Source organism: Ostrinia nubilalis, unplaced genomic scaffold (genome assembly GCF_963855985.1).
Source record: "Ostrinia nubilalis unplaced genomic scaffold, ilOstNubi1.1 SCAFFOLD_43, whole genome shotgun sequence".
In the NCBI taxonomy this organism is placed as follows: domain Eukaryota; kingdom Metazoa; phylum Arthropoda; class Insecta; order Lepidoptera; family Crambidae; genus Ostrinia; species Ostrinia nubilalis.
This window is the reverse complement of record NW_026973577.1, coordinates 82,501-87,500: the sequence shown is the minus strand read 5'-3', so window position 1 is coordinate 87,500 and position 5,000 is coordinate 82,501. Positions and strand designations below refer to the sequence as shown.

At 31.2% G+C, this 5,000-nt stretch overlaps 1 non-coding gene across 1 annotated transcript in view; it reads right to left on the bottom strand.

Annotated features, from left to right (window-relative positions):
• The window catches only part of LOC135087444 (small subunit ribosomal RNA), a 1,903-nt gene extending 1,820 nt beyond the window's left edge, over positions 1-83 (bottom strand). Inside the window, exon 1 of the ribosomal RNA XR_010260828.1 lies at positions 1-83. This exon is cut by the window's left edge and continues 1,820 nt beyond it. This is a non-coding gene — a ribosomal RNA (small subunit ribosomal RNA).
• Positions 84-5,000: the final 4,917 nt, after the last annotated feature.

Here is a 5,000-nt window from a genome sequence, read left to right as displayed (position 1 = left end):
TCGCCCTAATACGGCTTGCACTGAGACATGCATGGCTTAATCTTTGAGACAAGCATATAACTACTGGCAGGATCAACCAGGGAGCTTACACATATTATTATACATATGATAGCTCTCGTTAAAGAATATTAACGAAGAGTGTGTTTGGTGTCTATAGCCCAATTCGACGTTTGACCGACCGAACTGGGCTTGACTACTGTGTACACTGTTCGCAGTTACAACGTGTGTCGTGAGGCGAGTCTTTGCAACACTCTATAAATTAATATAGAATGCTAGAAAAACACACCCACATAGCGCTCACAGAGGCGCCCACACTGAACGTTCGCATAGACATAACATTCATTCATCACATTTTATAATAAAATCTAACAAATTTCGTATCATGAACGATATGTCAGCCCGGTGTTGGAAAAACCACCCTACCTCTCACGATTTGTCGACACCATCACTACAGAGACATATACATCATTGAAATGTTTGCGTGTTGTGAGTGTGTGCTATAGAATACATAAAAATATACACATATATTTGATACGCTGATGTAAACGCTAAAAAGCCATCATCGCCCTTATGTAAGGTTAATGTGGCGGGAAGCGTTACAACGAAGCGTATTAAAAAGTGGCCAGTCGAAGCGCGTATGCAAAAGCACAGATAACTGCACATAGCGCGGACACATTGCCCGAGTGAGACAGATCTTTATTACGAATTCGATCATACAACCCATCCGTAGATCTACAAAGTTTAACAAGCGTCCAATGAGCCACACACTAAGTCCCGTCAATCTCATTGAACATCCGAAACCTCAGACGCCAACAGAGTGTACATACAGAGTGAAAAAGTTAAAGTTTCATCAACTCTTTCACCACTTTGCTTTAAAACACAACTTATAAACGCACCGATCCGTCGTACGCAGAGTGTGCTGCGCGCGCGCATCATGTTTATAATACATTTGAGCGTGCGCGCGCGCTCTGCGCACGGCGGTCGCTGTGTTACTGATCTCGCTCGGCCGGACGCCGCCGACGTCGCGTTTGTCTGTACACTCTCTCGGTTCTCGAGTGGAAGCCGCGAATGGAAAAGAAACATTTTTAACGCTATGCTCGTACGCTGCTGCGCACGCGCAGCTTTAAATGCTAAGTGTAAAAAAAAAAAAAAAAAAAAAAAAAAAAAAAAAAAAAAAAAAAAAAAAAAAAAAAAAATTAAAGTGACACACCCCCTATATGTATAACCAGATAATTAATAATTAAAAAAAAAGTTAGGTTAGATTAGGTTAGGTTAGGTTAGGTTAGGTTAGATTAGATGATCCTTTTTTTTTTTTTATTAAAAAGATGATACAGAAAAAAAAAAATTGATTGCGATTAAAGTGTTAAAAGCGACACCCCATAAATCACGAAATAGGAAAATTAATAATATTAATAACACATAAATACAATAAAATAATTAATTAAAAAAAAAAAACTTTCGTATTAAGAACAAAAAATATTAAATTATTTTTGTTAATTCGAAATTATTATTATAAATCACGACTTTTTTTTAATAAAGAAATTAAGATTTTTAGTTGTATTGATACATTTTTTCCTATTTCGTGATTTGTTGGAAAAACAAACAAAAAAACTAATTGATGTATATGATTAATATTCAAAACTATTCAAAACTTTAACTAATAAATATATACCATAGTGGGTGTATAAAATTAGGCCTTTTAAAAAGTTAAGTACATAATTAAATTTTGTTAAATACCCAATTATAAATAAACAACAGTTGCACTTAAAATGTTTGAGTGTGTTATGTAATTATGCAATTTTATATTAATATATAAATCAAACTAATTTGTAATCCCTGAAATTACTTAAAACTTTTGAAGACCTAAAATTATAATTAATAACGTCGTTTTGCACCAAGTTTTTAAGACATTTGTCTAGAATAGACAAAATGTACAACACTATCGGTACCTGAAGTCTGATTAGATTTTTAATTACACGGAATTTTGACATTTTAGAAGTGTTGTCAACATTAAAACATATCCACTAATAAAAAATGGAGAGCATTTCCACAAATTAAAAAATAAACCTTCAAAGAATTTAAGGTTTCAATTTAAAAATGTACTGATCCTTTTAAAATGCTTATTTGAGTTTTTATTATCATATTTTTGAAGTTACAATAAAATTAAGGACATTATTTTTCTATTACTGGACTCGCTGGCCAATATCCATAGGTTACAAACCTTTTTTTATGTAAATCTTTGTTAGTAAAATCTTCGTTTCATAAAATAGCTAATTTAACAAGATGCCAATTTTATAATCCAAGTTGATTATGATGACGACAATGATGATTGATGATCATCTAAATATATAAAAGGAGAAACTGACTGACTGACTGACAGATCAACGCACAGCCTAAACGGCTAAACGTAGGCACTTGAAATTTGGAAGGGACGTAGCTTAGGTACCGTAGAGGTGCACTAAGAAAGGAATTTCCGAAATTCCCACGGGAAAAACGGGATTCACGCGTACGAAGTCGCGGGCGGCCGCTAGTCAATATATATTTTCGTTTATGATATTAATATTATTTTTAAACTAATAATTATTATTATTATGTTGTTTTACTGTGTTAAAAACGCGTTATTTTTTCTATTCAATCTCTAAAATGTACATAATAATTAGTGTACATTGAATTCACAAAACAAACAATAACAATCATACTTGTTAGTTGTACTTGATGTAATTCAGTTTCATATTTTTATTACCTTTATTCCAACAATTCAAAGCAAAAAGAGGTTTAATACATCTGAATTGCCAAAAAACGAATTAAAAATCAAGACTGTAGTGGTGATAATATAATTTTATTATTGCAATGATTACTGAAAAGTGTGTTATGTAAGTACCCAAATTATTGCACAGTAAATTATATTATTATTACTATTAGGTATGATTTAAATTCAATTTTGTGTGAAGATTGAGACAAGGACATAATATTTCCGCGCCCGGGCGACACCTGTCGGGAACCGACCGAACTTCACTGTCCGCTGACGTGGGTGCCATTAGCGCGAGGTGCGCTATTATCCCAATAGATGGCGCTTTAGCAACATTTCTCGGGTAGTGACGTGTAACAGTCGATAGTGAATAAAGAGTTAAATTATGTATAAATTTAATAATAACACAACACACAGAATCATTCATTATTATGCAAGTATACGTATGTAGTGAAAATAAATACCAACAACAGTATAATCTATTGCTTATATACATACAGTAACATTATTTAATTTTATCGTTAATTTATCAACTAATTATAGACATCGACATTTTTTACATTTTTAAAACATTTATTAATTTGATGATAATAATAATAATATTATTATTTTTTGATATTCATAATAATACAAATAAAATAATATCGATACTCGAATCTACAGAATGTTATGCTACATCACTACCCAAGAAATACTGCTAAAGCGCCATCTATTGAAACAATTGCGCACCTCTCGCTAGTGGCAGGCACCCACGTAATTTCTTCACACACGCCAGCGGTTCGATAGGTGTCGCTCGTGTACGAAAAATATTATATTTATTTTCTACACAACGAAATTTTATAAAAATTAGTAATAATTTATATGTTACGGTAAATATGATAAATGTGAAAATTATGAATAATCGCCGGTTATTATGAATAATTACCTCATGATTTGGTAAATGTGATGATTAATATGAGATCATTTATGTGTGTATAAACTAAATATGGCAAAGTAATGTTATGCAAAAAAACATTCCAAACTCATTTTGCCAAATTATATTTAATATATGATATCAAAATGTGAGGCTGCACATGAGCGCTGTACACGAGCCGGTGTTCTCTCTTTTATGGTATTTGTTAGTATTAAGGTTACATTATGTAATAATCACTGATAAATGTGATTAATTTATCACTTTTACCAAGCCTGTCGGTAATTATTCATAACGACCGGCGATTATTCATAATTTTCAATTTATCACATTAACCGTAACATATACTACGAATTTGAGTAGTGAAATAAATGCATAAATAAATATTTTACTTTTAAATTATCGTTCATTATTTTAATTATTTATTAAATGTAATATAAAAAAGAAAAAATAATATATTGTATTCAATGTCATCTATTTTCAATTTTTACATTTTTTAAAATTTTATTTATGTCATAAAAAAAAAACATTATAATCATTATTCATTTTTAAAAAAAGTAGCTGCACAAAAAAACATCGGCATCATTCATCAATCAAACGACAATCGCGACGCGACCAACCAGCGACCTCCGTTTGCGCGCGAAGCCTAATTTATTTACAACTCCGCTGACCAGGTCAATGTATTTTTTTGTTTTTGCATTTGGAATAACCTAAAAATCAAACCAAACCTAACCTAACCTAACTTTTCAAAACCTAACTTTTTAGAACGTAACTTTTTTGAAAACCTACCTTTTGAAAACCTAACCTTATGAAACCCAACTTTTTGATAACCTAACTTTTGAGAACCTAAATATATGAAATCCAACTTTTTGAAAACCTAACTTTTGATAACCTAACTTTTGAAAACCTAACTTTTGAAAACCTAACCTTTGAAAACCTAACTTTATGAAATCCAACTTTTTGAAAACCTAACTTTTGAAAACCTAACTTTTGATAACGTAACTTTTGAAAACCTAACTTTTGAAAACCTAACTTTTGAAAACCTAACTTTTGATAACCTAACTTTATGAAATCCAACTTTTTGAAAACCTAACTTTTGATAACCTAACTTCTGAAAAGCTAACTTTATGAAATCCAACTTTTTGAAAACCTAACTTTTGAAAACCTAACTTTATGAAATCCAACTTTTTGAAAACCTAACTTTTGAAAACCTAACTTTTCATAACCTAACTTTTGAAAACCTAACTTTTCATAACCTAACTTTTGAAAACGTAACTTTTTGGAAAAACTAATATTTTGTTGGTTTTGGATTTTGGGGCAGTGAGTGAGTAAAAGGTTGCA